The sequence below is a fragment of the Pteropus medius genome, unplaced genomic scaffold, assembly GCF_902729225.1.
Source record: "Pteropus medius unplaced genomic scaffold, Ma_sr-lr_union100, whole genome shotgun sequence".
Classification (NCBI taxonomy): domain Eukaryota; kingdom Metazoa; phylum Chordata; class Mammalia; order Chiroptera; family Pteropodidae; genus Pteropus; species Pteropus medius.
The window spans coordinates 44,026,450-44,049,217 of NW_024354875.1; the positions used below are offsets into that span (position 1 = coordinate 44,026,450).

The window sequence follows — 22,768 nt, forward strand, 5'->3', positions numbered from 1 at the left end:
TAAGGTCTTAAAATTAGAACTGGATCAGGGTTCAAGAGATGGATTCCTTATGCCTTTTACTCACTGGATGCATTACATTTGTCATTCATTGTAAGCTCTCCGCAAATCTAATTCATGTTCGAGGTCTGTCTTAAATTTAAAACTCTGCAAAGAACTTGATATAAACCTAAGTTATGTGAATCATATACATCTAGAAAGTTAGAGAGGAAAGCACATTTCCTTGTAAAATGTCTCCTCTTGAAACACAGTTCACAGAGACAGCCTCATGAACGGAGGCTTTGACACATATTAAAACTGATTAAAATCTTGTCCTAGGCCTTCTCTACTGAGAACATCCCAAAATGTCTTATATTTCTATTTAAAATATAAACTTGGGGCAAAAAAAAAAAAAAAGGAATAGGAAAAAGAAAAGAAAGGGTATTTAAATGTTGGAACTCAAAAAGCTAATTATTAGTTTAAAAAAAGCAACTTGAACTTTATATATGAAAAAGTGCTAATTATTATAACATCTGTATTCAAACACTATACCCAATATTGTGCAAAATGTTTTCAATTAAAGAGATTTGATTTTGGGTGGTGTACACACAATGTAGTATATAGATGATTTATTATAGAATTGTACACATGAAACTTGTATAATTTTATTAACCAATGTCACTCCAATAAATTTAATAAAATTAAAAAGAAAAGGTATAAATATAGACCAACTTTCTCTGCGTTGGGGCTTGCAGAAAGAACTGTTTGTAGCATATGTGAAATCTCTGTAAATCTGTTTGCAGTGGTCAATATTTTAGAGGCAATAGAAAAATAGGTTTTCTGATAAGGCATCAGTTTTGCAATGAACACAATGAAATATGTCACTTTCGAGTTGAGTCCATTTTTGAAATTCCAAGCAAAGCCATCACAGTCCCTGTCATGGAGGCTGGATAATTGGGATTCGTTGCACAACCTACATTCTCTAAAAGGTGATTGACATATCTGCAGTTTGTACTGTGTGGAACTGGCCGCATTGTCAAAACTTGAGCAAACACAATCTTCTCAAAAGATTAATTGAAATGCAGTTGAATACAAAGATATGAAGGGATTTAAAAATGTATTTTTAATACATAGTTTTTAGAATTATGAATAGAAGGAAATAATTTATCTAGATTTGCACTGTACAATGAGGCTATTGAGTACTTGAAATGTGAATAATCCAAATTGAGGTATGCTATTAGTATAAAATATGGACCAGCCTTCTACAACTCAGTTAAAAAAAAAAAAAGAATATAAAACATCTCATCCATTTTTATGCTGATTACATATTTGAAGAAATAATATTTTTTAGATATATTGGATTAAATAAAACATAATAGCAAAATTAATCTCATTCTCTTTTTTACATTTTAATGTGACTACTATTAGAAGACTTAAATGACATATATGGCTCACATTTTTCTGTTGGACAACGTTGTTTTCAACACAGTTTTATTTATTCCATTTAAAGCTCATTATAGCATATATTAAGATCTACAGAATGTGAGTTCAAGATAGTAATGCCACTCCAAATCATTTTATTTGATACTAGACCGTACTGATACCTCTAAAATATGAAATTATAACTTCAGAATAATTTTGACTTATCTATAAAAGGACTTTGATATAAGACAGTATCTTATAAAGTCTTAGAACTATTAAATATTCTAAAAAAAAAATCATTTAGTTCAATCTCACCTCTCTAGAGAAAGAAACTAAGAACTAGAGTTGAAATGATCTCCTTAATATCACTGAGGAACAAAGCCGTACTGGAATACAGATCTCTGAATCCCAAACTGCCATATTTCTATTATATCAGTGCTTTTTAAATTTGACTGTATTTCAAAGTGAAGATAGTTAATTCTTGCTTTTCCCCCACAATCGTCTTAGTCTTCTTTTTATAAAAAAAACTTCAATTTGAAAGCTATGTTTTTTTTAATTGCCATAATTGAGGCCACATTCATTAAGACAATTACTTTGATTAAAGTAATTAATAACATCTTATTATTGGTCTCCTTCCCAGATAAATATTGTTTGACATTAAAAGATTTTGTAATGTAAAATAATTAAAACATAAAACTCACAAAATTACCAAGAAGGCAGGCAGTATCTAAGGTAGAGCTGACTAAATAGAAGTAATAGGGATGAAGAAATAAACTCAAAGATAATCATAAAGCCTAGGAGCAAAGATGACCCTCCAGTCAAACTAGCCATTCTAGGGGGCTTCCTGAATATGAAACGGCAACACCCTGGGAGGGATTGAGTCAGCTAAACAGAGAGAAGGAGGACATTGACCAAATATTGGAAAATATTTTTTAAAACCTCATTAATTTAATATATTTGACACAAAAGGAGGATCTTATTTCTTTATTAAATTAGGAGAGAAAACTCTCTTCTTCCTGAGGCTCTCAATATACTGACTTGGGCTCTTTGACAAACATGTAACCTCTTCAGGGCAGACTTTACTGAGAAGCCATACCACTCATCCCCTGTAAAGCAAAGGATCCAGTCACATCTTTCATCATTTTTCCATTGTAAAAATTAATTGATTAATTAAAAAGTAATTTATTGATATTCCATTTTGTGGGGGTTAGGAGAGAGGAGGAAATTAATTAACCTTTTTGAGATTATTTAAAAATCTCAAGATTAAAGGAAAATAGCTCTTCTAAATATTGCTTTGACTGAATTAGCCAGTTGTTTTTGATCAAATTTCATGAAATATAATGCAGAAATGCCTGCTACAGTACCTGTGAATGCTAGATACCCAATAATTGTTAATTATATCTGAATCACTCAAAGAGATACCAGTGAAAATATAAGGTTAGGATGATTAAGAGCTGGGAAGAATCACATATCAATATTCTATTTTCCTTTATTTTAATATTCTAACTTTATTTTATTTTGACATTCTAATTGCAATGTATTTTTCTTGTATATAACTAGAAAATATAAAATATAATCTTAAAAGTATAAAGATATAAAGTCCAACAAAAATCTCTTTTTAAAATTATCTAATTTTTTGTCTCACAATTTCTTCTCCTTGGAATTTGATTTTTCTCAAAGACTATTTTATGCTACTCCTGTCTTTCCTTTCTTCTATTGTCTTCACTGAGAAACCACTTTACTGAGCTTGAGAACACACAGTACTCAGGACAAGGTAACATAGTATTAACATGGAAGCCTCCAACACTTTAACTTTAAGCAATGTTGTCACTGCACCTAGAAATTATTTGACTTGGGGAACCAACTCCCACTAATCAAACCATTAAGAGCCAGTAAGACAATTATCAATCTACAAAGAGAAAAAGATCTACCAGGAAGACAAAGTTCACATCAACTAGTCAGACGTTCTTTTCCTATAAAACATGCATAGGAAGCTAAGTTACTATCAGTAACTTGCTTGAGGTAGATGGTCTTAATGTGTATCATCAACTATAAAGGCCAGGTACATTTATTCACACTCTAGAATTTCCCTGCCAAAAGGTCTGGAGAATTTGCAGGACTAGCAAGAATATTCTTTCCCTTAGGGAGTACTGAAGCTATTCTTACAAATGTTACTTCTTGACACTTATTTTTAATTACCCCAGGCTAACCTTCTCTCTTCTTTTAATACTCTTTTAACAAAGGTTTATCGTAAAATTGATTAAATTCAGATTGCTACATTACAATCTTATTCTGCTTCTCTAGGAGTCTCCTAGATTGGAGTTTTAGGTGTTATCAGGACTTTCCAGTCCTACCTTTACAAGTGTCTCCTGGTTTTTACTTATGGATAGTACAAATCTATTACATCTAGAATTATCATACTCTCATTGAAGGTGATGTTATTTCCACCTTCTCGGTGTAAAGCTTACTGCTGCATCTTGTATGACTACACAAGGCCTCGTGAATACTCTCTTTAGCCAATAAGTATTGAGCCTCCTTCTAAATAATTTAGGCTATGTCTAGAAAATTTTCCATGAGGAATTTTGACCTGCATGACTCAGGCACTACTGAGAATCATCTAGATATTCCATATCTAGACAAATGGAAAACTTCCTTTTGAAGGGCTAATGTTTCTCTATGTTAATTCTTTTCCAGATTTCCAAGGCAAATGGGTCTTTTTTACCATTTTCCTAAGCCAAGTACTTATTATTAAGCGGGACTTTGGCAAAGCTTGGATTCATTAAATGATGTTTCCATTTGAAATTACAAATATGAAAACAATCCTTATGTTCCATTTGCCTCCACTGCATGAATAGATCTATTTACTTCAAATTTTAGTGTAGAATCTGGGTTATATATACTATTTTACACTAAAGGAACATCCTGACTCAGATACCTATATAATTTCTATAAACAACTCAGAACAAATTTTTCTAAAATAAAGTTGCTACACAATATCTAAGAATGTTTAATTATTTCTTAACTTTAGTTTTTAGAAAGAGTGCAGATTATAATGTTTATAAATATTCCATTTTGTTAGATTCTCTAGGGATCTCTATTACATCAAACCAGGTGCTATCCTTCTCCACCTCACAGCCCATATTTTAGTACAGTTGCATTATAATTTTAATGAAAGAAAATAATATATAAAATATTAAGCAGAAGGCAAAAGAAGATGAAAAGTACCCTTTCCTCACGCTATCAAACTTCAGATTTGGGGGATATCTTTTTATGTTTGACCCAAATGGTGAAATTTCTAAAAAATCTTCCAGAATCAAAATCACCATCTCCCATATTCATTTAAGTTATAAACTAAAAGCAAGTGATGTATAAGGGGAAGGTGTTTGGGAGTGGTAGGGCTGTGGGAGCCAGCAATTGGTCAGTACATGAAGTGTCACATCTTTTGAATTTCCTAGAAGTCCCAAGTAAGTTGTAATTGAAAACATGAGAGAAATTTCAAAAGTACATGGAAATCAGCTAAGTAAATTGTGAAACATAAGTTACTACTATTAATCTTGAGCAATTATTTTAAAACACACTGTTTTTTTTTAATTGACATAGAAAAACAAAAGAAAAACTATGAGCGCATTGACACAAGGTATCTGACAATGACAGTGATTCTGTCCCCTCACCACCATCACAAATGTGATTATGTTTATATTTTTCTATCTTTGTACCACTTGGGTAACAAATCTCATAACTTTTATTATAATTTTGGATCATTGTAAAACTTTTGCTATAGTAATGATGATTCTTGGAAAATGATGTCAAAACCGAGGTATTTTTCCCTCATTCCAACAGTCTCAATCCATTTTCCATTTCGCTCCCACACATATCTCCCCTTAATTCTCTCACACTTCGGCATTTTCCCTCAGCAAGTTCAGAATTTCCGTTAGAGTCTGGCAAAGATTATCTACATCCAGCATATAAAAACAACCCTGCCATGATGAAAGGCAGATCCAGGCTGTGCTGAGTGATAAATTTGCTTGCTGCAGCCCCACCCAATTTAATGGGCTATCTTCAGGTCTCTGTGAAACTTCTTATACTCTACTGTGTAACCCCCATTAGGATGCTCTCTAACTTAGTCTTCAACTTGGCAATGTGCCTTAGTGGAGGCAAAGCAGCCCTGTTACAACACAGTTCTTCATCTGGTTCTGTGTGAGTTACAGCAGATATGTTAAGCAAGCTAGCATGAGCTTTTATGACCCCAAAAGGCACCCTGGCAACCCACGAACATTATCTAGTATACAGAAGGCAAAATTAGGAGGAAATATGGAATTTGGAAAAGGACATAAGAGAAAAGCATTAGTAAACTAATTAAAGCAATAATTTGTGGTAACAGTCAAAAACATAAGTGAAAGAGGGGAGATATTTTTCGATCCCCTAACTAATATATTAAAATGTGTCATTTCATATACTCACACTGCATGCATGATTTGGCTTTCTTTTTCTCAGTCCCAGAAACAGCTAGGAATACTTTCTTGACAGTTTTTACCTCATAAATTTGGTTCCCTGCTCCATTTTTTCTTTACAAGGAAAAAAAACTTAAAGATTAGATCTTCCCTAAACTGAGATTCTCTTTCCCTCTGGGCTTTCATTGATTTATAATTGCATCGATATTTCATATTTCTACTAAAACACAATGTTCTAATGCTCAGTTTGGCAGAGGCTTTCTTTTGCACTTGACAGGATGTCCACCAAATCTTCCTATTATGGAGAAGCTTAGGGTTCTGGGAAAAATCAACAGGTGTTTAGGTACCAAGGAGACACAGAGATGGAGAAATGTAAATGAGTGGCACTAGTAACCACTTGGATAGGAATGTTTCTAAAGACTGAAATGAAGCCACAAATCTGAAAGTCATGGAGTTTAAGTGGTTATGTAACCACATTTGGGGGGTAATTATTCACTCTCTCTTTTGCCTTGTTCCTTTTAGGTTAGCTGCTCCTGGGAGTAAAGCATTGTCATTTCACTGTGAACTTCAGCTTCACTGATGATCATTTTTGTTTGTTTGTCTTGTCTGAAAGGGAATGGCCTTTCAGAGAAATCGTGTTTATTTGTTTCTAAATAACAAATCCTTGAACCCTATGAGTCACATTTCTTTGTCATCAATTTTAGACAGACAGTGGTCAATTATACAGTGCGGCAAAGATAGGTCTTCTCTTTCAGGTATGCCCTGTCAAAAGCCCGCCTCCCTGCTGTTTGCAGTGGGTGTTCCATTGTAATAATCTGCTTTTTGCCTCATCTCTGCCTGAAAATCAAATCATCTGCTCAAGTCAATAAAAGTTCCCGACTTGCTAAGGCAGCTAAACAAATCTGCTAACAATGGTAGCCTGATTGGGGAGAAATGTAGAAGAAATGAACCCTGTATTCCTCAGAAGGCATTCTGGGAAACAGCACATCACACTAAAGCCTGGCTCTAAAATCCAACCTATCATGGGGCCAGATAGGTCATGCTTTGTGACTAGGGTCAACGACTCAAGTGTAAGCAGATGGCATTCTCCCTGCCAAAATTCCACCCCACAACTCCTGAGAGTCAGATCCTGCAATTAACTGTGGCGGAGTGGTTGAGGCTATCGTTTAACAAGTTTCCATTCATCCTGAAGGCAAGAACCTGATCTTACTTGGAAAATGTTTTGTGATTAAAGCTTTCAAGAAGCAAACCTTACCATTAAGGAGCAAGAACAGCCTCCTGGGGGAATTAGCCAAACTTAAAATAAAACTGACCAAGCAGAAAGTTATAAATAATATTATTTTAACAGGGTTTTGAGGTACAGCCAAATTTTTGGAATGTTCTCAGTCCAAACAAAGCCAGCATATTTCTCATTTTTTCCAATCTCATGACTGAGACAAGAGATAAATGGAAAGCGGGGGCAAAAGCCCACAGTTGTGAAATGTAAATTCAAAAGAAAAATCAATCTGGACAGTCATAAAAACCAGGTGGCAGGAGAAAATTGAATTCATTTATGAAGCAGTGCACAATATCCTCTAATGGACAATAATATGTACAGTGAAAGGAGAAAAATATTTGGAGGCAGAAAGAAGTTCAGATCCTAAACCATCACTTACAAAATGTAGGTCTGGGTAATGCTCTTAGCTTCTCTGTGCCTCATGTTTCCCATCTGGACAATGGTACTGACCTCAGAGATGTTACAAAGATTTAAAGAGATCAAGAATGGAGGCACATAGCACAGCGCTCAGGACACGCAGGATTCTGGACTCTCCACTGTTTTCCACAGCTTCCCATGTCCCTCTACTCCCCAGCACACAGGAAGATCTGATTCGCCTTGGAGTCGATGTATTAAGTAATTTGTTTTTTGTTAAAAGTGGTTGTGTCATATTAAAAAAAAATGTAATTGGACTAGAAATCTAGTGAACTGAGTCTGTTACTGACTCTGCAACTTGCTAAGAATATTAGCTTTGAGAAACGGCCTCACCTTTCTGGGCCTCTGGTTCTAGTCTCTAAAGTGAGGCCACTGGGGTAGATAATCTATAGATAACTTTCCAGTTTGGGCATTCAAGGAATTGGGGGACCTATTCCTTATTCAAACCCAGAGTTCTCTATCTTGTTTCATTTTGATTTTACTCTTTTTTGATAGGTTTTTCAAAATTAGTTTTTCTATAACTAGTATTGGTAATCTTCTTTTATATGTGAAGATCTTAATGAGGGCAAAAAGAACTTTGTTTTTAAAAAGTGTTCAATACATGTTTGTGGAATGAATATGTTATGCAAATTAGGACGAGACAGAATGCTGCTCTTAATATAAAACTTTGGTTCAATCCCAGTACATCACTCCTCCTTAATTATAGCTCTCCTGCCCATTACTCCAATTTCTATGAAAACATCAGAAGTGCTGCCCCTTAAAATCATCAAATGAAGTAAGTTGCAGGTGGTTAAAAAAAACCTTCTGCCTCTGAGCTATGTTTATCCATAGTTTACGAATCCTTTATTGTTGTTATGACACTCAGGAGGTTCAAAAAAGTAATTATTTCTTCTAAAGTAAATAATGAAATAATTGTAAGTCATCATTTCCCAGTAAATTCTGAGAGGGGGGAAAAAAAAAAAGAAGCTTAAACTTATGGAGTCTAACTTAAATGCTTTGCATTAATCCCACAACAAAGTGTAACATCACCTTTCTTTCAGATCTAAACAAGCAGGAGAGCCGAGAGAAATTCCTTCTCCATCTCCAGGTCTTGGGTACTACAGGTGGACAACAGAATCTTTTGACCCTGTGAAGTTTCTGTCAGGTACATGTTAGAACATGCACACATCTGGATTAATCTATGAATCAAAGCATTTTTACTCGTAAACTTGGGAATTTCTATTCAGTGGAAAAGAAAACATAAAATCATACTTGCCTGTGAAAGAAGAATCCTTCTACTGTAAATCTTTAATTGTTTTTTATTGGGAGATTTGTTCCCTCCACTTTCATCACCCCCTAGACTATTTATTGATTAAGATTGGAATTTAAATGGTCATAAAGAGAAAGAGGCATCAGCTGGAATTTCCTTTCCTTGGCTGTAAGGTCTCTGCAGGCATCCATTGTTTCTGTCAGTTTCCCTATACTTGGCACCTTATAATTTTTCATTTTCCAGGATATATTTTGAATTTTCTCACAAGTTACTGGGATTTGCTGGGATGCAGTAAATCTAGAAAGAAGCCTTTGCCAAACTATAAAGTGATTTTTTTAAAAAAATCATAAAGTATTTTACCAATGGGATTTCAGACATATTTGTTTGGCTTCCAAGCTTAGACAAATATAATCCTTGATTAGACTACATCTGATGAGTTGTCAGTTTTAAATAGATACTCTACTTCTTGAATACATTCCAGTTATAATTTTCTGTCTTTAGTTATTCGTTTTCATTTTTTGCTGTCAGAAACTTAAGGAATTTTGTGGTTGTATAGATTCTAGGTAACTACGGTTAAATAATATTTGCCCCCAAACTTCTCTGCAATATGAAAATTTTATGAGTTTATAAATTTAGAAAGAATATTGCCAAAAAAAGGGCTTTCTTTTAATGTTTAGAAGTATTTGCTTACAATATCAGAATTCTCTAGAAAAGCACAGGAAAATTTATTTTGAATCTTCCAGTCAATTCTTAAAAAGAAATTACAAAATTTTCAGAATCATATAAATTTGGTTAAATTGTCAGCCAATTTTGAATTAGCTAGGCTGCTTATACTTGAAAATTTTCTCAAAGTATAGTCACAATTATTCATCACATTAGTACACAATGGCCTTTGAATAGTATGTGTGTACCCCCACCTCTACACCTTTATCCATGTCTAGAATTCTCTACTCCTTTCTCTTTTTCTGCTTGGCAATGATCTAACTTTTCAAGATGTAAGTGCAAGTCTTATACTTTATATCTTCAAAAGCTGAAACAGTCCGGAACATAGAAGATATTCACCAAATGTACATGGGTGGCAATTAGAACACTTACTTTTTACTGATGTCTAACTAGGTGGCAGTTCCATCGTATTTTTTTGTTAAGTTTGCATAGGTTGTATCTAGACTACCATGCATACTATCTTGAAATATATACAATAGTTTTAGATTAGGCATGTTAAAAGATTCAATGTACATTCCAAACTATCTGATTTCTATCCAGAAGTAGCTAATACAGGCAGGATCTAGCATATAATATTGATGATTTAAGAAGCTTTAAATATCTAAGGCACTTTGAAATTCATTGCGTTCTTTCATTACATTCTATCAAAGTGTGTGAACCTGGGCAAGCCACAGACAGAAATCCTGAATTCAGTACTTCTGACACCAATTCCAGGACTTTATTGACATCACAGATATTAAAGGACTCATGATGAGATGGACAGAGTCTGAATGAGAGGGAGAAATAAACCTTAAAGGAATATCAGAAATACCACTCCCAAATAAATGAAATGGAACCACTGAATAGCAAATCACTCAACCTTAAGAACTAGGAAAAGGGGAGAAAATACATTTGATTTAAAAATCATTGCACATACCTAAAGCCATCTACAGCAATGCAACATATCAATATTTTCTATTTTAAAAAGGCAAAGTGAAAGGTTTTGTATTCACACCTGAGATGATTTGAACATTCCTTTAATGGTTCTTTCTATCGTAGCTATGCTGGGGAATATTTTCCTGTAAAGCAATTACTGTCACTTCCCAAATGACACCGCCTTGTGCAACACCATCACTGTAATACCGGCAAAAAGAATGGCAACTGTACTTTGAATATTTGTATTGATTTTTAACTATTAAAGCAATTTAACATTTATTGACTCATTTAATCCTAAAGCTCCTGTAAGAGAGAGAATTGGTTTCTTTCCTTCATATACAGATTGAAGAAAAGGTGCCCAAGTTAGTTCAGCATCAAGTTCCAAATCACAGATAAGACCATGATAAATACAATGCACTTATGAGGGTTTGAGTACTAAACGTGGACATTCCCAGTTATTTCCTCCTCCAACCCCTTCTTATGGTTAGGGTTCCTTTCTTCCTGATAACTGAGACCCAATAGGAAGAAGAAAAAAAAAAAACAACATAAAACAACTTAAAATATCAATTACTCAATTAAAAGCAAAATAAAAGAAAAAAACAGAAAACAAAAATCTCTCATTGTCAGGAACGGGGCTCAGCTGCCTCAGGGGGAACCGAATGAGGGCCTTAATCTAGCAAGTAGATAGTCCATGGATTTTAATAATTCATTTCACATTCCTCAAGAAAGTAATGAGGAAAAAAATCTTATGATTAAATATTTGGAGGAAATTAGTTAAACCTAGTTAAATAGGTTTCTTTATTTCAAGACCTTAATATACTAATAAATAATATGAATTTATAGGAGAAAACATAGTAAGCAATTTTCCTCTGTTAATTTAACTTATTTATCTGTAGAATCTTTTCTCCACTCTTCTTTTTCCCATGGGGCATCTTAAGAAATGGACACACCTTTTTTCATGAATACAACTTTGGGGTTGGGGAGAATGCTCCATCTACATCTCTGCAATTTAGTAATCCACTCACTGTATGAAAGCTGGGGCATATAATCAAATGGTTTAACATTTTCAAAATTGTATGTTTGTAGTGTTAGAGATGTCTAGATTTGTTTTACTTCCTTTTCATGTATACTGACTGCATAGCGAATCATGATCATATATTTGTAGAAGTATTAAGGGCAAACTCAATTCTTGAGTTTACTGATTTGTAATTATTTTATACCACTTTGATTTCTGTTATTTAACATACTATGTAACATATGAAGTAGAAGAAAAAAATTTTCATTTGGTCTTCACCATGTGATAAATCACGTTTCTAAATATGACAGTCCATGCATACAAGGAAGTAAGACAGTTATCGTATACGGTAGAGAGTGATCTCATTACAGAAAATGATAGCTTATTGAGCACTTGCATGAACTAGGCTCTAAGACCCTTCTTAAATGTATTAATTCATTTAATGCTAATTAAGACCCTAAAAGGTAGATACTGCTATTTTTTCCTTTTAAAAACTGAGCAAATTCAGCAATCTGTCCAAAGTCACCAACTAATAAATTATTGTGACATAATTTGAGTTCATGCAGTCATCTCAAGAGTTTATGCATCTATCACATTAAACTACCTTGCCAGCATTAGTAATAGAAATGCAAACTTTTTGGAATTTTATTCTTCCTACTTAAAAATAGATATAATTCAAGTATATAAGTCTCTTCTATAACTAAAGATTTAAAGAAGTATTTTTGTTCTCTCCTAGGTAATAGGAAAATAGTCAAACACTAAAGTTTAAATTACTTTTCTCCTTATATTTTAATCAACGTCTTTGATATCTAATCTTGGTTGAACCAATGGAAAATCACACAGGAGATATCAGCTGGAGGCACCAGTCTGTTTTTAAAATAGACTTAATAGATATGAAAATATTATTTTAAGAAAAAAAACATGTGACTAATTTTTCTCTTTGTTCAGCATTACTGATATATTCTAAAGGAAAGTTTTCACTGACATGTAGCTTAAGTCACAGATCGCCACGCTAAAAAAGAAAAAAAAAATCTTAGATAAAAAAGATGACAGTTAACCTGAAAATTATTGGTCTCTAAGATGTACCTTTTAATCATTTCTGAGAAGAGAATTTGAAACGGGAAACATTTATTAGGGAATTATTTTTAGCTTTGAATGGATCCCTAATGGCTTTCAGAGAAGTCCTGATTTAACCTTGGGATATATTTCATTATCACATCTATTGACAGAGAGCCAATTTTGAAAGAGATGTGTTTTTCTAATTAGATCAATCATATATAGTATATATATTTAATATCAATTTTGATGACTATGAAGTCTTAGCAATAAGAATAATACTAAGGGTACACAATCCAGCTTTAATAATATCCAAAACTTACAAGTTTTTTCTCAAGTACATGCAAAGACATTATCTAATATTCTCCTTCTTGACAATATTCTTGAACTCCAGGCAAGTAACAGGTCTTATTCTCCACATTTATAAAAAGAAAGTCTGAGTCAGAATAAAATAAAATGACTTATTTAAGGTCAGACAGTTGGTTCACTAGTGGGTTTTTATTTCTTCAAGTGACAATTGAGATAAATGTAAAATTATTTTGTGTGATTCTTTTCTCATAATTTAACAATGATTTATTACATATCCACCTACTTGTTTGCTCATGCTCCTCTGCCTTAGATAAAGAAATTGAGGATGTTATTGAAACAATAATGTTCTTCTAGAGTCATGTTATGAGGTTATAGAAATATTAAGTGCTATCGTTTATCTAAAGGAAATCATTTGCATTGAATTGTTTACTTCAAGTATGATGACAAACCCTGGTGCTTGTGTATCAAAAAACTAGCTAAAAATATTTTTAAATTGCTAAGTATGATTTAAAGAAAATGAGTAAAGGGCCTCCTAATTCTTTGACGGCTTTATTTATTTTAGAATGCAATTTTATAATCTGATGTAACTGTCAGTCACCCCAAAACTATTCCAGATATTTTAAGCAGAGAGTTATCCAGTACATACACGGAATTTACACAATTGTTGGAAGGGCGAAAAGAATGCATTCTAAGCTGAGCCTCCAGAAATTGCTCCCAGAACAACACAAAACTTACCTACCAGGGAAACTCTGATCCCACCACTCGAAATATAAAGCTTGGGAGCACACTGCAGGGCAGTGATCCAGAGCCCAGGAAGCTGGAATCAGGAACCCACTGAAGTTACTGCTGCCATTTCCACAGCTGCCTCTGGGACCCAGGAAGCTGAGAAAAGGCCACTGGAATGCTTTTTCAAAGGAATATATTGTCTTCTAGACCTTGTTTGCCAGAAGTATACACTCAAAAAGAACCCTTTGTCTTGTTTTCATCTTCTAAGATTTGTGTACTCATCTATTTAGCAAAACCCAATTCTCAGCCATAACTCTAGCTACATTGAAGTCTGGGGAAATTTTAAGCATTGCAGCTTATGTGATATAATAGAAGCACAGCAAAAGGAGGAAGGTATGAGATTTTACCAGACACTATATAGTATCTAACAAATGTGAATTAAATTTTTTAGCTATGATTAGCTTTAAATTACTTTTTGTCAATTCTAAGACATCATTGGTTGCCTGATATGCCACTATTTTATATAGTCCTAAGGGAAAAAAAAAATACTATCTGTTAAATAATTAAACAGTACTAAGATGCCTTCTATTTTAAGATGCAACCAGTTTCAGAGATATTAACATGTAAAAAAGGTACGCATGTTAAAATCAATGAAATACGGTACACACGTCATGATAAATTGCGATGATATTTTGATGATATGCATTGATATACAGATATAAAATTAAACGTTTTCAGAGAAACATTTAAAGGTGCTAATAAATTAACATTTCTGTTTTAATTGACATTGTAACATGTAAAGAGAAAAGAGCCAAAAGATAATAGAATGGCAAAAGACAGATATTTTAGAATTTACCAATACACAGATAATTTACCAAATTAAATACCTGAAAATTACACCTCTCTGGTCAAGAATAGATCACATTCCAAATTTTCCTGTTAAGAAGTTCTGACCTTGTTGAGAAGTAGAAAAAGACATTCTGTGACTGATGTTAAAATACATTAAATCAAGCCACCCAGAGTGACCGTATTCTGTCAATCTCAACCAATCACGATTACTACGCAAGGGTCATCCTTCTCCCTGGGTAGGACAGTGCTCCCAAGAGAGGGCAGAGAGCAGTAGAGAGCCAGAAACATGCACAAAACTATAACTTGTCAGTTGTGAGCTGACTGGAACCAAGACCCTAGGCTGAAGCTCACTCCAGATGTATATAGCAGGGTCTGCGCACTGAAGGTCAAGCAAAGTTTCAAGAGGAGAAGCAATCAATCAATAGTGCTGAGGAAACTGAAGATAAACAGTTTAAGATTGGAGCCTGAGGTAGACATATTTTGAGTACCTATTTTGTGCCAGGCACTATTCTAGGTGCTGTTATGAGAAGAAGGAATCAGGTTCACATAAGATCAGTAAAATACTACATTATTCAGGAACCAGAAATTATATCAGAGTATAATTTCCATTATAAGCTTCTGGTGAGGATTAAATGAAATGAAATAAAGTATAAAAAAGTCCCTCTCTCCTGGTGCCTGGGATATAAGAGATACCTAAAACTTAGCGTCTGGCTGATTTCCATGCCCCCCTCTCCATGCCAGCCCCAATCCTCCATTCTCAGAACAAAGTGAGTTAGCTAGTCCTGACAAAATGATTTCAATGAAGTATCAATTATCCCATGTTTGTCTTAACTTGTCAAATGAGCCTGCTAACTTGAGGTCAGAATTTGAAGAGATGGCCTCTGTCTTGCTGAGAGTGCTGGACACCTTCTGCTATCACCAGCAAGCACAAGTATTTCCCTTAGTTACAATCTGTTCCTGGCTACCAGCACCAAAATGTCTAGAAAATAAAAGTTGGTCTGAGTTATTTATGGAGCATAATATATTTTGCTGTCAGCTCAAAGATTGCAGATGTCATTTGTCAACAACTTGCTTATTTGATTTATGGAATAATTGTGTATAAGCCCCTCACTAAAGATCAGCAACTGTAATTAATAGATTCTTGCAGCAAAGAAATATTTATGCAATTGTGAATGTAAATTCATAGACCACGACACCAGTGTCTCTCAAATTATTTTATTCTTTCTTGATATCCCATCCTTCAGGTGTGGGCCAAGGGCTGTGGCTATAATAATCCTTTATACTATTTTGCACTTTGTAATTTACAAAGTGATTTCTGATATGTGTTATTTTGGGTCATCACCACACTCCTACAATGAACACAGAGAAGTCATTCTTATCTGTGTCGAGGGCTGAAGAGAGAAACCTGAGAGGTTAAATCACTTGCTCAATGCCATACACTAAGAGTCAGAGCTGAGGAAAACCCCAGTACAGAGAGAGACTCCTAAGTCTGCTGTGGATAATACCATGTGTTGTAGGATGAAAGGAAGAGCACGCCTTCAAAGTACCTGGATTTGAACCCTGCCTCTGTCATGCATGGCATGTGTAAAGAAATCTCTAAGTCTCCAGAAGACTCTGTTTCTTCACATATAAAAGAAAACAGTATAATTTCCATTATAAGCTTCTGGTGAGGATTAAATGAAATGAAATAAAGCATAAAAAAGTCCCTCTCTTCTGGTGCCTGGGATATAAGAGGTACCTAAAACTTAGCATCTGGCTGCTTTCCATGCCCCTCTCTCCATGCCAGCCCCAATCCTCCATTTTTTCCTACTCCCACAGCTGCTGCGTGCCCAGTTCATCGAAGGCTCCCCATAACTATGTCATGTCAAAGAAAAGTAAGACAGCCTTAAAGGAAGTTCTTTTCAATACTTTGATAAAACTCTTTTGAAATAGATCCACTCCAAAAGAGATGGTGCTTTAAATAAAAACAATATTTGAGCCAGGTTTATACTTTTTTTCCTATAAAAAATGCCTCAGCTTAGACAAGACCACTTACACGGGGTACAGAATTTTGACCAGTGTCAGAGCTGTAGCTATAGATACTTTCATGTCTGCCTTCAAGCAACCTAGAACCTAAAAAGAAGAACTTACAAGAGAGAACTTAATAAATATGAATCCTTACTTATCTTCTTAACTGAATGTGGGAGCATAGCTTCTTCTCCTGTTAACCGAAACTCATTGTTAAGAATTATAGTTTTATTTCCTTACAAATTAAGCAACTAGTCTAATTATAATAATATCTTGTGTTCAAAATGCCAACAGTGTTTTTCTTAGTAATTAATGGTAGCCTCACCCAATCAAACAGCATCTGCTTTCCCTGGCATGATTTCTGTCTGAAAGTTGCAGGTATTTTATTAAAATAAAATCTGTTTTCACTGTATCCATCTCTCCTGGCTGGGTTATTTCCTTCCTAAATCTGGCTGGAGTGTGTGTGTGTGTGTGTGTGTGTGTGTGTGTGTGTGTGTGTGTGTGTGTGTGTGTGTGTGTGTCATACAAGTGAGTGCATGTATCCTGGAGAATGGGAAAAGATGGTGAACACAAACTGAAGAGTATTTACTCTAAAAATCTAACATGGAATGCAGTTCATGAAATGGGTCAAATGGCCCCTGATTTATTGCCCTCTGAGCACATTTTCATCACCATCAATAATACTTCCTGGAGCACAGTCTCCGAGTGTGTGATTTCTTCTCTAGGCCGTGGACTGTGACTGCAGACTTAGCCACAGAACAAACTTCCAAAACATTCCTAAGGTAACATTATATACTGAAGAGGTTGGCCTATTCTTCACCAGAGACTCACAAGAATCAATTTTTCTGATCACTACTCCCCATAGCGTGTGGCTTATACTGATCAATTTAATAGAAAGTAACACTGAAATGACCTAATCAGATTGGTTCTGCTAATGAGCTCAGAGATACCTGCCGTGTATGAGTAAACAGTCACCTAAACAGTGATTTGTTCTCAGTCTTGTGACCTGTAGAAACATGTTAAATATATTCCTTCTAGATGGTTAAAAAAATCAGTCAAATAACAAAAGTACTGGTTACTTTTGAACTGAGTACAGAAATGGGGTAGTTTAAAAGAGGAGTGGAGGGGGGAAGGGAGGGTGTTATATAAAATATATGAGTTACTTTTCAGCAATTTAGAATAGATCTTATTTTGACAAACACATAATCAAAACTTTCTCAGTTAATGGTCTTATCCCAGAGAATGTTGATAGACAAAAAAGGCGTAGCAAATTGGCCTTACAGAGTCACCGCTTAGTTGGGGATGCAAGAAACTCCCATTACAGATGTCTCAACAGTACATTGGCAGAGTGGGGGGTGGATCTGAGGAAGATGAGGCTGTGGCAGTAATCTCCCCATTCAAGGGCTTGAATCAAGGCAGTCAGAGGAGCACTGGTAAGGAGAAGATACAGTTTAAAAATGTGTGTGTATATATATACACACACAGAGATATATCAACATATATATGTATATATGCTAATGTGCTATTGATTTAAAAAGTAAAATCACCATATAAATTCAATCTTGATATAGAGAGAACGCTTCATTCTCTCCTGGTTTCATTTGTCAACTTAATATCAGGTTCTCGCATGAGAAACTTTCAGTTTTTATAGTGAATTCAGTATTTAGTTCACTTTTCATTTTTATCACAATGAAAATCAATAACAAAAAGCTGGAAAGGAGAATCTTTGACTTACTTGAGATCATTTAAAACAAGCTCCTTTAGCTCTTTCATTGTTTACTACAGAAGATATTAGAAATGGCATTTTTAGTTGCTAACATTACATATCAAAGACACCAAGTTTTTCCTAGGATTCTCATTAAAAGCAACAAAACCAGCAGTGGCACTGTTAGTTGTCAAGGAGAAGCTTCCAGAAGACCTGTGTCACTCAACTGCAGGAGTGTTTCTGAGTTAGGCACCAGCAATTACAGGGGGGAAGTAGTTACTGAGATGCAGCCCTGAGAAAGGAAAAATAAAATATTCCGTCCAATACAAAACACGCCTTTGCTATTTTATCCCTAAAAGTTGCTCCTTGGATCTATCTCAAAAATGTGTCACAAAAAAACAGATTGTTTTTCCTACTTACTCTTTTTTGTCCAGATGTCACTAAATGTTCAAATATCCATAGTTTTGCTGTGTACAGAACAGAAGCTGTTTAAGATTTCTCTTTCTCTTTCTCTCTCTCTCTCTCTCTGTCTGTCTCTCTGTCTCTCTCTCTCTCATCTAGATTACTTTTTATTTCACATTCTATCAGGTATAGCTGGAACACATTTTTTTCTTCTTAAATATATAACCATATTTTTCTATTTTCTCTGCACAAAATTTTGTGCCATAGTAAAGGGATTAAAATTGTTTACTATACAGAAATATCAATGATTTTTTTCTTCCTCACTAAATATTCTTTTTATCTAAATGATGTTAGATTTCTTTTGCTCATCCCAGAATAATCATAGTGAATTTAACCTTGCTTATCTTTCATGATAAACAAAAGTCTCATCTATATCCGCGTGTGTGTGAAAATGAGTGTGTATATGGAAAAAGGAAGGTGATGGCTGGTGCAAGGAACAAATATAGAGAGTTTAGAGATCAAAATTATAGAGATAAAAGCCCTTAAATATTAGGCAGATAATTCCTGTGCCGCCCATTATGCCTCCTTTTTAATATTTCAGATATAATAGAATATATCTCATTCCTCTCATCCTAATCTTTCATTATATTTTAATGAAACATGTCTCAAATACTTGCGACACACCTACTGTGTTCAGTCCACATTGCCGGAGCCTTAACACCTTTATCATCCAGGAAATTGTGCAGGATACTTATAGATATTTATAAAACAAGCCAGATCGAGGGACCTGAGAGAAACAGAAAGGCAACTCAATGAAGAGATTAGAGAAAGGGAGAAGCCATATTCATTTGCTGAAATTGGGAATGTTTCATGAACTAGGTGATTCTAAACCCTTGAGGATGGGTAAATGTTCTTGTTGAGAATGCAGACAATTCGTTAGAAAGAATTAGCAAGAACAAAGCCAAGGGGACAAGGAATGTGCTGTGTGAAAAGTGTACCAACTAGGCACATTTGGCTGAGCATTATGTAGGAGAGGTGAGTGGGGTAAGAGTCTGGAAGGAAAAGTTGAGCTGGAGTGTGAAGCACTATGAATACCCAAGTCAGATGGACATACTTGAGTTGGAATAGAAAGCCAATGAAAAATTTTGAGTCAGAAAATGACTAATACAACTACGTTTAAGAAAAATTTATCTAGCAGTTACATTTTAAGGAAATGGAGAAGGAAGACATGATAAACTAGTAAGTAGAATAATTAGGATATTATCATTTTAGAAAAGAGGTATTGAGTAGGATCTGGAGAGAAACAATGAGAATAGAAAAGCTAGATGCATGCTCATTCTTTCTGTATCACAGTTAATGTATTATTTTATTGTGATTGGCAAAACCACTTCCAAGAAGTGGTGTGGAAGTACGATGGTCCCCTTGAGTGATGGTCCATCATGAAATGTTTCAGAGGTAGATCAATTAGCTGATATTGATATAACTTCTGCAAAGACCAGCTCACTTGTTAGAGCTCAGGATGTACTACAGAAAAGGAAATACTATAAACTAAATCTTTCTTTGATTTTGGGAACCAGAATAAAGCGGGAGGATACTCTAGAATGTAGAAAGACAGAAAGTTAATAAAAATTAAGCATTAAAAAGGTTTTACCTTTATTCAGCTGCTACAGGTCTATGGAAACAAGATCCTGAGGCCTAGAGGTCAAAGCGTTACCCAGAGGTCACATTTTGAAAAGACGGGCAGCAACGGAAGTGAAATGGGAACTCTGGCAGAGAAGCATACAGTGTAAGTTTTTCAATCAACACAATGAATATATATCTAGCACTGTTCTGGGTACTGAGAATAAAACAATAATGATTGTCTAGACCCTTACACAGATCATAGTCAAGGGTAATGAATTGTAACTATGGTAGGGAAAGGGAGAATGTGGCATAAATTAATGGATCTGAAGCATGTTTGAGGGCTAGACCAGTCAAAAAAGTTAAGAAATACTTGCTTGAAAGGTATTTATCTTTTAAGAAAAGAAGGTTCTCCTCTGGGGAGTTTTATTTATCCAACTTTTGGATGAGGAAGCTTGATTGTGTTTCGTAAAGAAGGTCATCATCTGACAGAATGTGGGAGACATTGTGGCAGAATTAATGGGACTTGCTTGGTGAGGAGGCAAAAATCATTCAAGATGCCAGGAAGTCTTGAGCCAGGAAGAGTAATGGGGTAAGAAAGGACATCACAGTGGCTGTGTCCTTCCCATCCATCTACTCTGAAAAAAGCCCTCCTACCTGAGTCAATTCACTTCCCTTTGCATTTATTCTATCCTATATACACATTTGTCATTGATGGAAAGAAAGGGGGAAAAGGAGCAGTTTTAGGTGATGACTTCATACATTCAAAATTCAAGCCAAAGACAGCCATTAGAAACCAAAGTACTGATTCGTTTTTTCATTGACGTTCCCTTACTCCTTCAGTCAAATTCCTCTCTGTTTAACCTCAAACCCTGTCTGTTCTCTAGGTGCGTCCTAGAGACTGATTGTATTACTGCAGTTGCAAGCCTCTTTTGACTATCTCATTTCTTCTTCATTTGTAAATGTAAATTAGACTCGCTAACCCTTACTCTTTTCACATAGACTTAATTGGTATATTCCTTTAAATTCTCTGTGTTCTTTTGTAAGAATTGTAGCACAAGGATATTTCAGCCCAAGAAAAATAGTTTTTCTCTTTATTTTTTTCTGCCTCACAGCACCATGCTAAATATATTACTCTACAGCAGAGGTTCTCAACCTTGGCTGCATGTTAGAATATTTGGGGACCTTTTAAAAATCTCAAAGCATAAGCCATAACAAAGACCAGCTAAATCAGGGTCTCTGGGTGTTAGGGGCAGTAAAACTCAGGCACTAGTATTTTTAAAGCTCCCTAGATGATTCCAATGTGCAGCCAGAATTAAGAAGCCCTGATCAACAGCAATGCCTAATTACTTCCCAGTTCCTCAAACTGGCATTTATTTTCATGATTCTAGTACTCATGCTATTTCCCCAGCATCAAATGCTTTCCCTACCTTATCTCCTAAAACAAAACAAAACACAACCTGCACAGCCGTCAACGCCCAGCTCAAATGCCCCTTCTTTACAAAGCTTTCTTTCTTCTCCATCACTAGTCTCAACTTAGTTGTGCCCCTCCTCACTCCCATCCAAGCGATTTGTTATCTATCCTTAACACAAACGACATTGGCTTTGAACTCTAGATAGTGGTGGATGTGTGATTTTTTTTGTTTTGTTTTGTTTTTTTCAAATGGATTTTAGGCTATTTGAAGATAGGAATTTGGGCTTATCCATTTGCACACAGTGAGCATTCAATAAATAGTTTGAAATCAAATTAAAATTGCCAATAATAAATAATATAAACAAATCTATACTCTTCCTATATATAGTGCGGGGGATGACTCGTGTTTCTATTAAAAACGAGTTCTCTGGAAAAGCCATAATACTATTTCTTACAAAAACATGGGATGTGACTTACTATTCCTGGCAATAGCTGCTGCCGAACAATGATAACTTGGAAGTCAGTGATAACATAATCCAGCAGACAAGGTGATTCTTCACCTACGCACAATGCCATGTGGGCTTCTGTGCAGCATTACTTCCTATTCATATAAATACACTCCAGGTTTTGTTTTGTAAAACTTAACTTGGATTAAATGTGCATTGGCCAAAACATTAAAATCCTCTCAGGATAATAGCTATAGACCAAATGCACGAGAGAGAAAGCGAAAGAAAGCGAGAAAGCGAGAGCGGAAGCGGAAGCGAGCGAGGCGAGCGAGGCCCGAAAGGCGAGGAAATGTAACAGATGCACAAAACCCACTTGTTCTGGAAGACTCAACTTAGCATGACTGAGACATCTTCCCTGCATTCCAGGCGTCCCAGTTTTTCCTTTCTGCTCCCATTTAAACTCTGAATTTAATTTTATCTTAGTAGGACTGACTACCTTCATTCTGAAATACGAAGCAACTTGAAGGTAAACATCACATTTTACTCATTTTTTTTTTTTCATACATAGCACTTAGCTATCACAGTTTCTATCAGACAACAGGAGTCAAAAAATATTTCTTGAGTCAGTAATTGGACAAAAGAAAGAAACCTGAATTGATAAAGGTAAATATTAGTATAAATGGCTCTGTTTCAAAACTGTTCCCTTTTGTTTCTTGCAGAAAGCAAACAGCAATTCCAGCCACGCCCGAAGGTACAGTGATTTCAATAGGTGCCTGATAAAATATGAACACCT

At 35.0% G+C, this 22,768-nt stretch overlaps 1 long non-coding RNA gene across 3 annotated transcripts in view; it reads right to left on the reverse strand.

Moving 5' to 3' along the window:
* The window catches only part of LOC120596929 (uncharacterized), a 65,789-nt gene extending 44,048 nt beyond the window's left edge, over positions 1 to 21,741 (reverse strand). The window contains exon 1 of one of the 3 annotated variants that reach the window (XR_005651255.1): positions 19,180 to 21,741. This is a non-coding gene — a long non-coding RNA (uncharacterized LOC120596929). Of the gene's footprint in view, positions 1 to 13,545; positions 13,679 to 17,669; positions 17,885 to 19,179 lie in introns of those variants that run through there. The other 2 variants (XR_005651256.1, XR_005651258.1) reach the window with 2 other exon arrangements.
* Between the last annotated feature and the right edge of the window lie 1,027 nt (positions 21,742 to 22,768).